The sequence below is a fragment of the Bacillus rossius genome, chromosome 1 (genome assembly GCF_032445375.1).
Source record: "Bacillus rossius redtenbacheri isolate Brsri chromosome 1, Brsri_v3, whole genome shotgun sequence".
In the NCBI taxonomy this organism is placed as follows: domain Eukaryota; kingdom Metazoa; phylum Arthropoda; class Insecta; order Phasmatodea; family Bacillidae; genus Bacillus; species Bacillus rossius.
Window position 1 is genome coordinate 365,450,481 of NC_086330.1, and position 13,548 is coordinate 365,464,028.

At 41.9% G+C, this 13,548-nt stretch overlaps 1 protein-coding gene across 2 annotated transcripts in view; it reads right to left on the reverse strand.

The window, feature by feature from the left end:
• Window positions 1-11,204, reverse strand: part of LOC134528369 (serine/threonine-protein kinase par-1) — a 100,188-nt gene extending 88,984 nt beyond the window's left edge. The window contains exon 1 of one of the 2 annotated variants that reach the window (XM_063361938.1): window positions 10,974-11,204. The gene's annotated coding sequence lies outside the window, so the exon portion shown is untranslated. The remainder of the gene's footprint in view (window positions 1-10,973) is intronic. The other variant, XM_063361939.1, reaches the window with a different exon arrangement.
• Window positions 11,205-13,548: the final 2,344 nt, after the last annotated feature.

The following is a 13,548-nucleotide window of genomic DNA, read 5'->3' on the forward strand; positions in this document are numbered from 1 at the left end:
AAAAAAAAGTGTGAATTAGTTATTTTTATCGTTTATAATTTATCACATCGGTGACACAAATTGAGGAGCATCGACGCCATTTAGTAGCAATTACCAGACTTCAGTCGACCTCTCCACCTACATAACATACTAACTACACTTACGGCAAGGACATGAAGAATGCAAAAGAACACACGTCGAAGTATATAGGTTGCCTACGCTACGTAAAGCAGGCGCATTCCCCAGAAAACAGCTTGGGGCAGGAGCGTTAACGATCGCATAACGCTGTCATCGCTTGGACAGCTTCCCAGCTCCAGAAAACCTTCCCATCGGACGGCGTGTATCGCTCCGCGCGACTCGCCAGCGAGATTTAACACGAGTTGTTTTTTTCCTGCACACCACTTACAATTTTAATAACGAGACATTTTTTTAACACTGAATTATCCCGCAAATGCCCGCTGAAAACACTATTGGCGCACACGGCAATGTTTATTTTTAAACACGCATTTCATCAACATGTTCACGTTATTAAAGCGGGAAAGGGGTTAGTGCTGCTTAATTGTGTGTTCCTGGTTAGCCGAAACATAATGATTAATAACTTTTATTTCAAGTGGAAATAAAATATCATAAAATTGGTTGTCTGTAAAGTCGGTTTACGAACGATAGTTTAACGTCACAACGTCATAACAAAACATTGATGAAATGATTGCATATTTTTATGAAAAAAATTGAATCAGTTTTATTGAATTATCACTATTTTGTATGGATACAAAGAAGGAGTGAAATGAAATCTACAATTTAATTTATAAATTTACTTTTATTTGCACTCATTAATTCAAATATGTTTATTACTTTAACGAAGAGATTATTTTAACTATAACTTTTATACATGTTTGCTATTTAACTTCTTCCAATCTGTGTTATTCTGTTAAGGATAGGACGATGATAGGAAAAGTAGGAAACGAATGGGAGTGTTTCAAGTTTAATGGGACTCGAAAAAGTCAAATCGATGGTTGTTCCAATCGAGTGGAAGAGAGATAGATGCGGCGCAAGCGTACAATGAGCGTAACGGGACACCGCGTAACAGGACAATGTGCGTAACGGGATACTTTTTCGTGCGTGCAACCGGCGTTCATCGATTTATTAGACGTTGTCACGTCAAAAAAATTATGGTTTATGAGCGTACGGGAAATGATAAGCATGAAACGAACGCCGTTAGATGCGTAACTGACGCGACTGGGCTGATCCGTTTGCCCGGGGTTGGGATAGAACCCTGGCTCGGCGCTGGCTCGGAAGACACCGGCAGTGACGCGCGCCGCTAATATTAGCATAACAAGGTCGCGCCGCCTTGTCGCCGGGCCGCGACTTGGTTGGCTTCTCCGCTCCGACCAGTGAGCGTCGCGCTACCGCCGCCGTGTGCCGGGCGGGCAGCCTGCACACCGGGGGAACTCTCGACACTCCGGCTGGTCGCATGCTACACGCAGCTGTGCCTTATGGCCCGTCTACAATAGCAATGTCCTAAACTGTGTCCGAAGGACACTCGTCGCTGATTGGTCCACGTGACCCTCTGACGTCATGCGTCAAGTGGGCGAAGGTCCGAACCTACCTGGTCCGAACACATTCGTCAATTTGAACTTTTTTGTCCCAACCTGTGTACTTCGGACACAGAAAAAGAACAGAACACTCACGATATTTGAATTTCCGGTTCCCGTTTGAAAACGTGGTGTCTGTTTTTGTTATTGAAGGAAATGGAAGGCGTTGTTAGTCACTTATAACTTACATAACTTTCATAAGTTCAATTTCAAACTACAAAGCATCAAAACAATAAACAAAAACATTTGGTTTGACACATTTACTGCGCTCTGGTGACAACTTTAGAAATCAATACATTCGGACATCGGACATCGCAATTGTGAACAGGGCAGTTTTCGGTGAGACAATGTGACGTCACTCACATTCGGATAAGGACACGGACCACGCATAGGTTCGGACTATTGTAGACGGGCTCTTAGTCTCCGACAAGGAGCATCGCGAAGTGCGGCGTCGTCGTCGTCGAAACTGTGGGACGCAAGCCGCCGTTTTCATGCGCCTGTGAGGTGATGATCACGTCTGGGCACTTTCCATCCAGCGGGCTTTCCCGTGACAGCGTTCATTTCCCACTGATGTAGCGGACGAGGCGACTGTGACACAAGCTTCCAATTCCACTCCTCAAACCCTACTTCGCAGCACCACAAGAATGATGTCGCTATCTCCACCCATTTTTCGCTCATGGGCATACGAAGGAGGGGGTTTGGGGGGGGGGGGGGGAATTTAGAGTACCCTCGTACACATTTCTTAATGTTCTCGTTACGCAATTATTGAACAAAAATGTTAAAAAAAAAAACTAGTGAGATTGCATCAATATATTTTACATTGATGAAATCACACTTAGCTCCTTTTCATTCCATGATGTAGGCAATTTTAAAAAATTGTTAAAAATACGCGCCTATTTCATTTTAACTATGTTTATTCCATCGTTTACACTAACACTTTCATTTACTATGGTTAAAGCTATGCTTAGAATAATTCAATAATTCACCTTGTTATAAATACCTCCTATTATTTAAGGATATTTGATACATCCGCATTATTTTTTTTAATTAAAGAGTACAGATCCAAAAATTTTTTATCGTGTATTAGTTAATTCTTAGTTTGCTTAGTATTGCTTAAATAAAAGCACCAAATTGTTTGGCCCTCTCTTCCCAAACCCATGTAAAAGTTAGGTACTAAGTACACATGACAATATACGTTAACTAAACAAAAACCTAACTCATCCTGTAATTTCCTTACTACAGCATAAGTAATATCGAAAATAATTATAAAAATATATTTATATTAAGATTAAATTTGTCTTGCCAATACTAATTTAATGGGTTTAAATTTTTTATTATAGTACTAACCCTTGTTACAACTGGGTATATTTCGGAAAACGTTGAATAAAAACAGGTGCTGAAGGTATGTGTGTCTATTATTTCCAATATCTTAAAAAAAAAATATTTTTTTTTCATGTTAAAACCATATTTGCAATATTACTCCATATGAAAAGTTCAACTTCAAGCCCGTAAAATAAAAAAGAATTGGAGGATTTTGCATGTTTGTTGTAACTCGCCGATAGATGGCGCTGCAGCGCATAAACCTATATGCCTTTCAACCGATCGCCATGGGTGAACAGAAAATCATATGCCATTGACTTCAAAACAGCAACTGTGTGTCCACCACACTGCCATATAGAACTATCACCCTGTGTTCAGCCCGGGCAACGCCGGGGAATTGCAGCTAGTAGACCTATAAAAGATCAATTTTGATCACTGTTTAAGCCTTCCAGTCTGTTAGCAACATACAGATGAAAAAGTGTTTGACGGACGTGCGGATGATTGCGGACCGCGAGGACGCGAGAATCGTTGCGAGTCCAGTTCTACGGGCATGTAACTTAGGTTCACACATCATAAATTCATCAATACTCCCCCAGGCATATGATCCAGTTAGGGTGTGGACCTGGTTAGGAGAAAGATGGGTCTTTTACATGCCTGACACTGCTACCAGTGCCCAACATTGGTTCCGAGAACCGGGAAATATATTTGCCATTTCCAATCGCGGCATGTTACTGGTGGGCGCACGGCTAGGTCGAGAGGTTGAGGAGACCCATCCCAACTTCGGCCCCACCGACCCGCCCCCAGCTCCGCCGTGAACCCCCAGACCACCTACAGAGCCAGCCCCCTCTGTGGGATATGAGTAGCACCGACATGGAACCATACCTCTCACATCCCTGGGACCCCTCGGTCACCCAGTTGCTCGTGATCCAGCTGAGGTCCATTCAACCTCTACTAGCTCAGCAGGCTAGTACCCGAGCTTGAGTAGCTCAACACTTCCACTCGTCAGCAGGGCGGGGACCCCTCGGAGTGTTCTCCAAGCGTAGGAGGACCACTACCACCACGTTTCCTACTCCAATCCTGATCCTGAGCCATTAGAGGAAATCTCAGCAGGGCCAGTTCTACGGACAGACACACAGGACTACTCGATGCGGCTAGGTGGCTGGAATGACGCGCCGCCCGATAGCAGGACACGACTGGCCCGCCGCCAGGTGATCAGCGGCCCCAGGAACCCCACGTGCCACGTGTCCAGGGTGACTGCTCCCCGAGGAGCATCAGGCAGCTTGTGTGGATGCTACACCTCCCCCTCCCCCCGAGAAGTAACACTCCGACACTCGATCAAATGCTTCTTTGAGCCGTAAGGTCTTAATGTGCATGTGAAATGACAGGTAATGTCGACCTTGCATTTTTTTTTTCACGCTATTGAAGCGAGAGTAAAAACTGGTATGATGATGATGATGATGACGATGATGATACGAAAAGATTAAAATACTAATATCGGAAACAATATTTATTGCATTTGGGAAATTTTAATTTTTATACTTCGCTAAACCAAATGTTCAAAATATTACAGTTAGGTACTACAATACATAAAAAAAAATTGGTTGTCTGTAAAGTCGGTTTACGGACGATAGTTTAACGTGACGTCATAACAAAACATTGATGAAATTATTGATCCAGAAGAAAATGAAATATATTCGGCCTGAGACTGAGCCGTAATATGTTTTTGCAACCAAACCATTTAGGCAATAAAAATGTTATATTATTTGAGGAAGAAATTTTTTTTTAATTTTAATATATTTTGTATAATAAAATCTACCTCTGCATACTTTTATGAATAAAATTGAATCATTTTTATTGAATTATCACTATTTTGTATGGATACAAAGAAGGAGTGAAATGAAATTTACAATTTAATTAATAAATTTACTAGTGTTGAGCCGATTCCTAAAATATACCGATTCCGATTCCATTTTCGAATCCTAAACTAAAGATTCGATTCTTCGAATCGATTCCGATTCCTTAGTTTTTTTAATGATGAAGTTCAACAGAATAAAGTAGGATACTCAGAAAAAAGGATATTTGTGTTTCCCAAAATGTAATTGCCTTAATTTTTTTCCTGTGCACAGATTAACATTATGTACAACTTACATAATTTTAAAAAGAATGTTCATTACTCTAAGTTACTGTACCCTAAATTTCTGGCACATATTTGGTAGATTCTAACACATCATTACTATTAAATAATAATGTAAAAGTTAAAAAGGAAACAATTTCAATTCTTTAATGTACTTTTGACATAGAAAAAAGACATGCATTTCTATGGATTTACATGTAGGCTAATTTCAAATAGTTTAATTATCAAACCGTTTGCAATCCACTAATCTCAATTGCTACAATGAAACACTTCTGAACATGTATCACAATTGAGACTTCAACTACATGTTTATGAAGTTCCAATGTTTGAATCCCAAGTAAACAAAAGCTAAGGAGAAGGATAGGACGTTTCCAAACCTTATATGACCATGTGGCGGACATACAGAAATAACACACACTCATTGTTTGTATGTCTAAGACCTATGATTTTCTGTTATAAAAATGAAATTTACACGTGGCGATCGGTTGAACGGTATAGAAGTTGATGCACTGCAGCGCCGTCTAATGAAGAGTTGTAAAAAAAATGGAAAGCATTAAAACGTTCTCCATGAAAAAAAAACACACTTCGATTTGCCAACTTTCATGGCTATTGGTCAAACTACGTCGGAGTTTATCAATCTCATACATACCAACATCCATTTATATATATATATATATATATATATATATATATATATATATATAGAAGCTAGATTAACGTAATTTATTCTAATTTTTATACGAGCAAAATTTAAGATTAACTACAAAAACCATTTTCCACATCGAAGTACTAGGAGAAGTGCTCCTGAATACCTCTTTCTTTTGGGGCTATTCCATACCTCCCCAAACCCAATAAGAACCCCAGTAAGACCCCCAGTAAAGTCCCAAGAAGGCCCCAGTAAGGTCCCAAGTAACGACCCCAGTAAGACATCAGTAAGGATTCCAGTAAGGCCCCCAGCAAGGCCCCCAGTAAGGCCCCCAGTAAGGCCCCCAGTAACGACCCCAGCAAGGCCCCCAGTAAGGACCCCAGTAAGGCCCCTCTCCGAAATGCTAGGTCAACCACTGATGGTGTGTTCGGACGAGCTGGACAGCGGCCGGCGGGGCGGCCAGGGTGGAGGTCCGAGAAGTCCGGACCCTCCCTTTAAGGATTTAAATGGAATAAAAACTAGCGCAGTCGGAATTAGAAAATTACAGCCACTAGCTAATGCTTAGCTTACAGAAAGCTTCTTTTGGAACGATTATTGTAGCCCTTATAATAGGTAGGCTACAATAAATGCAATTCCTCCACATCTACCCCAATATGCCTCACACACAGAAGAATCAGTAATTGTGTTTGCAAGAAGTCTATATTTGATGCCGGATTGCACACGTGTTAGTTGTAGGCATGTTTTTCATACAAATTTTACATGCATGTTCCATGTATTAAATAACATTAATAAATATGAATATATTCCTTGTTTTAACTAAAACATCAAACGATTGACTTAAAGAAAAATACAAAATTTCAACCAAAAATAAAAAAATATTCAGTTTTCTATCCTCAACCAAAAACACCACTTAAATTTATATGTGAAAACGTTGGACTTCTAAAATTTTACTGTAACACTGGTATTTTAGTGAAAGGTTTCTTTTAAAACTCAAATCAAAAAGATAACATACTGGAATAATGTTAATGGCTGTTCGGTAAAATAATACACGTGTTCTTATCGTGGGATTCGGCGGATGGATACTACTACTGCAAGTAGGCCTAGTCATCTGGCAACACAGTCCGTTGGTAGATCAGTGGACTTCAAGATGGCGCCGCGGTAAGCTGCTCGGTAACTTTGTCGGTGATCTGGCACAGTTTTTAAGTATATACATGACAATGGCTGTGCTGCACCCGCTCCTTCGCCCTGACGGCGGTACCCGCACGCACACGCAGTTCCTGTCTGGAAAACCCAGCGGGCGGTTATAAATAGCCAGCTCGAGATGCTCTGGAGGGCGGCCACCCGACTGTGGGCGGGGGTCTGATCGCAACACAGTGCAGTCTCAGTAGTCTCAGGCTGCCTCATTCCTAGTGCATTCACTCTGTCTCTCTCTCTCAGCCATTAGCGCTGCCCTTGTTTCGGCGGGGAAGCCTTCTTTTCACAGACGAGAGAGCCAAACGCCCGGTCGTGCATCTTCGGGGTTTATTTTTTTTGTTCATTGCAACTCATGCCATCTGTATATGTTTCCCACCTATGGTACCGACGGAGGTGGGAGTCCATACACTGGTAGTGATAACTGTGTTCCTGTTATTGCATGTAGTGCCCACCACTAAAGTCTACGACTGTTGGTGGGCATGTGACAAATTACAAATAAATAAATAAAAAATAACTAATGGTCAATTAGGTTAGGTTAGCTACATTATAAATACTTTAAAACATTGTGGAAGGTTGATTTGGTTAGGATAGCTACATTAAAGATACTGTGAACTCATGTAAACTGTTTCATAGCATCGAGTTTAGCTCTCTCGTCTGTGAAAAAAAGGCTTCCCGTTTCTGTGCGCCCTGCTGCCCGATAAACGCCACAGAGCACAAGAGTTTAAGACACAACTAACGAAATAATTTTCAAAATGTATCTGGAAAATTTATTATGTAAAATAAAATGTAGAACGAGAATTTTAACCTTAACCTTACTGATGTTTCAACCACTGGTTTTTTTTTACAAAAATTATTTTTAACGTTTAGTATTAAAAATTTTAATGTTTAAGCATAGCACTTAATTTAATGAAATGCTTTATTTTTAATAGTGACCGACTGCTAAAAATATATTCTCCTGTGAAATAATAATAGGTGCTTAACATTGAACATTTTTCTTTCGTAATAACTACAACTATAATAATACTATTAAGACATAATGGTATGCTTTTATTAATGAAAATTACTAAGACTTATTATTATAAACTAAGGGAAACCAAATATTTTTAATATTCTCAGGCCGCGTACTATGAACGTGGCAACAGTGGGCGTGATGCAATCTAAGAGCGAGACATACAGCTGGAGCAGGGGCGCAACAACTAAATTTCCAAAGGGGGGGGGGGGGGCAATATACTTTTTTGTCAAGAATCATCGATCCCCCTATTGAAGCGGGGGGTCCGGGGGGTCCTCCCCCGGGAAAATTTGTATTTCAAGGTGGAAAATGATGCTATTTAAGCAGTTTTATTATCTAATAATTGATTACACAGCACTTTCTTTGCCCCCGTTTGCCCCCACTTCAAGGTTTCAGAGGGGGGGGGGCAAAATACACTTGCCCCCCCTGTTGTTGCGCCCCTGAGCTGGAGACAATTCACGCGCTGAGCCACAGTGGCTGGACCACCGCTCCGCCTGGCCAGCGCGTGCTACCCCTATTCACTGAAACTGACACGATTCCGCCTAACAACCACGGTGAATACCAACACTGACCGGCCTTCCCTACTGCAGTATGTCTGAACAAGCAACTGGTCTGAGCTAATAACAGCAATTATTTCAAAAAAGGAAAAAATATATACATACATTTAATGGGGCCAATTTCTGTGAACTTCAGGCAATGACATGATTCGACATAATCTCTGCCGTGTGCCAGCAGCGCTTTGTGGACGAAATAAAAAACCTCGGTACGAAGCAATGGGTCTATTTCATACTCGTACGAGGCATATTCATAAAGTACGAGCTGTTTTGTCATTTAAGAAAAAAAACTCGTGGGAAAGGGTTTTTTGTTGGCAGATTTGGTTCACTACGTATCTAATTCACTTTCCCACATAATCGCCATTCAGTTCCAAGCACTTCTCGTACCGCTGCACCAGTTTCTTTAACCCCATTTAATTACATAGAAGTTCGCTGCCTGGGAATTGAACCAGTTGACAACGGCAGTCTCTTGTTCCTCGTCGTCAGCTTGACGACGGGCCACAAAGCGGCCGCGACAACGACTCCGAAGGCAGTCCGGCAAACAGAAGGAACAGCTCGCCGAAGCGAGCAGGCGGGTCACGGGGCCAGGAAGTACTCGCCGCGCAGACGAGTGAGGCGGGAAGCCGGCACACAGGGGCAGGTGAAGCTCTTTTATCCCTAGAGACTGGGAAAAATTCGCGCTTTGGATGACCTATAGGATAGACTCCACAATCCCCTACACACTCGGGCAAATGCCACCTACTCATTGGCTACTGACTCGTGACACCTGTCAACTGGGACGCTTGCGATTCGATACTTTTTTTGGTTGAAGGTTTTTCATTGACTCAAAGTCCTTCAGATAAACTGTGAGCCAATCAGAGAAGCAATATAAAGGTACAGTTGTTAGGATTATAGCATACCGTGAAATGAATCCGCGAATTTTTCCGGTCTCTATTTATCACACACAAATCGAATAATCCGCGTCCTCGCTCGTCCGACCCGGGACTGGCGGCGAGTAGCCATGCCTGCCGGGCTTTGTGACTAGCGGAGATGCCATCGGCTTGGTCGTCGCAGGACCTGGGGGGGCTACGATAACTGCCCCTGTGAGCAGGCTTCCCGCTTCACTCGTCTGCACTGCGGGTAGCCTCGCTTCCTGGCGCGTGACTCGCCTGCTTGCTTCGGCGAGCCGAGAGACTGGCCGCTGGTGCTGCCGATTGCTTTAAAGCTGTTCCCGCGGCCTCTTTGCGGGTAACTTCGAACGATACGTCGTCAAGCTGACGACGAGGAACTCCAGACTGGTTTAATTCCCAGGCGGCGAACTTCTATGCAATGCAGAGGGGTTAAATAAACTAGGGCAGCGTTACGAAAAGTGCTTAGAACTGAATGGCGATTATGTGGAAAAAAATAAATGAAGTAGATATGTTTTAAATTAAAACTGTCGATTAAAACCTTTTCTCACTGCTTTTTTTTTCCCCCTTATGACCAAACGGCTCATTCTTTATGAATATGCCCTGTATTAATAGAACAATTCTTGGCTGAATTCCGTAACGAGCTCAAAGCGCACTATGCAGCATGAAGGCCGTATCCCTCAGTTCCTTCGGCTAGGCCCCGCGGTCTAGTTCGTCAATCAAACCAGGCAAGAACAGCTGATATAGTTGAAAACAAATGACCGTTATATTGCTATGTAACAGGACTGACAAAAACTTGAACTATTCTCTTTCACATCATTACACTAGTGGGTAATGTTCAAATCACGATACCGTTCATTACAGATGTTTTTAACTAGATGATAAAAAGTAGAGGAAAGTATGACGTCATAGTAGTTATGCCAATAAAAGCAAGGCGGTTGAATTAATCCAAAGTTTGTCATATTGGTATGAATGGAAGAGGGTGATTTTTTTTATTCATACGAAATTAATGTAAATGACCTGACCTAACCTAACCTAACAAACAGTTCAGAGGTATTTTTACTGTATTTTTAACGTAGCAAACCCAAAAACTATTAAAAACCGTAAATTACCAGTAAATTGTTTGAAATATTGCAATTGAGGTTTACAGAATAATTAGAATAAATTCAGAAAAATGGTATGCACTTTCGTTTTTTTCCTGCTGTTTTTCAATGCATCCTTATTCTCGATAACTGCCCGGAATCGTAATACAACTTACGTTTACCAAAAGGATGGAGCTTGTTATATAAAACACTTTAGATCAAAAACCTGCCGGTAAGCAAACCTAAGGTGTGGTGATTTTAAGTGGCTGACCTCATTTTAAACGCCCACTATCCCCACCTAAAAATAAACGCAACAGCAGTTTTGATACACAGGTCAGTGCATAAGCGCTGAAAAGTTACCAAAATAAAAATACTTCAGATTTATTTAAAATACAACCAACCAAAGTCAAAAGATAATTCTTAGTGTAAAATAATACAGCAGTAGGCTACCTAACTACCTTCTGGTAAAAAAAAAAAAATTATAAAGGTTATTTTATAACAAATAATATTCAAACAAGACCAATTGTGCTCCATGCTTGGACTAATTAAAACAACTTTGCAATAATTCGTACTCACGAAATATTAAAGGGTACTCCTTGAATAATGGAATCAGGCACAAAAAGCGCTTCTTGTAAACAGCACCACTTGATTGCTGATATTAGGTAAAAATTATCGTAAAGTCACGTTATAGATTACATTATCACAGAGGAAATTACAGTCTTCAAATTATTTCGAGCACATTTCTGACGTTCTTGCTATATCACCCTCTTGTTTTGCCACCATCTTTATTTTTGAACTAAAGAAAGTCATAGATAAGAACATTTGTACAAAAAAAAAGCATACTATAATTCCAAAGGTATATATAGAGTATTAATTTTACAGAATATCTCGCAATAAGCGCTAGCATTTATTGTATTGGTTAGAGAATGATTTCACATTAGGTATAACCATAATATACATGCTCATATCATGGAGTTACCTCCATGGCTCATATAGACATTTCAATAGGTTATAACGTCAAAACTCCATTATTACAATATGTACAACATAAGACGCCATATTTGTTTCAACTGTTTTATGTAATAAGGTAATAACATAATAAGTATTTTCAAAAAAATAGTACATATTGTAAAATAGTTTTACAAAATGAATACTAAAACAAACAACTCATGAGTCTCTAGCAGCAATCCATTCAACACCAAAAATATTATTAAAACACAAATACAATATTTTACATTTAAACATTACCAGGGATATTACATTTTTATAACTTATACGGAAGATAGTAAGAACCGATAATGAAATATAAAGCTTGACGCCGACCGCCAGTGCTCCTCTATGTCGCATAGACCACTATGCCTCATCACCGTCTCAGTAAAGCGTGTGCACCGAACGCGCTCGTGCGCGCACCGGGGTGTAAGAAGTGCAACGAGGCGAACGCCACGCAATTAGTGCCACGTCGGCGGAGGAGACCGGCCGGGTGTGGCATATCCCTCCGCCGAACTACAAGTGTGTTTATGTATATTTTTCCACAGGAACATATTAGACTTTATTTTCATTGTTTAACATTTTATATTTTCCAAAATTATGTTTCACCGTGCGCCTTGTCCCGAACCTGGCCAGTTCAGTTTCCCGCGAAAATCACGCGTTTTGCGCGGGAGGGCTGGCTGGGTGGGGGGTCGCGCGCGGTGAGGGCGGTAGTATCCTTCCGGAGCTCACAGAGGCCAGCAGCCTACGCGCGTCACAGGACCAGCATTTTCTTTATTTTCACCGACATGTAGTTTACCTTAATTAAGCAATTCTTATACCTTTTCCTTCAGTCCCATGGTTGGTCTCGATTTACCGTGTGGTATGTAACTTAATTAGTGCTCCAAGACGAGTGTGCTACGTCATACGTAAGTACTGTGAGAGTACTGCGAGATGGTCCGTCGGCGCCTCACGCAATATCTTAGCCAGTCGGCTACTTAGTTTTAGCCTGCACGAGACAGCCAGTAGGCACCACGTAACCAACTTTCTAACACATCAGTATCTGGGACAGTTCCAGGACTCGTGTAGCATCACCGGAGTAGCGGGCCTAAATGATCCTAGCCTATTGTAATACGTAATATTATTGTGAAGTGTGATCTTGCTTATGGTTCCAGTTGTGTTTTGTTTAGAGCGTGCATATGTAATCGTCGGGTAGTGTCAGAACTGAATGACCTTACCAGGTATTAAATTCACGAGCCGCCACTGAGGGAGTGACCGCGCGTGTGACGATTCGTTTTGGGACAACCGTTACGGCCAGGAGGGGTAGCACCTTGTAAAGGGCTATGCCGGATTAAATGAATAAGTTTTAACACTATGTTTTCTTGGACTTATCAGGCGTCCCGAGTGGCCTCAACAGCTCGGGGAGCCCTGCTGCGGTGAACCTCTGCCTCCTGCCACAAGGCCGAACCTACCCCGAGATTCCAGACATTACCTATTATGCCAAAATTCACACGGAGGTAGCGAGGTTTGTGTCAAGCTATAATTATAAATCCAGCTCAATGTCAAAGTTATGTTATCAACACACAATTTTAATGCTGAGAGTTATTGTGAACAATTTATTTCCTCTCTGGCAACTACCCCGCCAACCACGCGGTTCTGAAAATTCCGTAACTTGCCTCTGGGTTATGCTGGGATCCTTGAAGCAGCCGAAGACTCAAGCTGGCAGCATGAGTTGTCTCTGCTCCACTCACGATTACCTCCTGGGTTCGATCAGCTTGCTGATGTCCACACTGTAGCTAGGCAGCTCCTACTCTTCCTGGGCTGCTATTCAGCTGGCTGCACAAGTTGACCTGTCCTGGGACCGTCGTGATGTTGTTAAGGCTGATGGTCGTCCGTGATGAACGAGCCTGCCACTTGCTCTCATATCCCCTGCGCGGAGTGAGCTGGCCCCTCGGTAACTGCGTCGTTGCCCTTGGCTTGGCTGCGCCTCCCTCGACACAGCGACCATAGTGTTTGCCTGGAACTCGTGGTACCTCTCTACGAGTTTCACAACTAGTCGTTACTCGTTTCCTTGTTCACGTCTAAGTCAAGAATGTCGGTCGCCAAAAGACAACACATTCTTCACTGCCAACTGCGCCAACTGCTTCTTGACCATTAGCCTAATCACCTCGTTTCTCACTCGGCA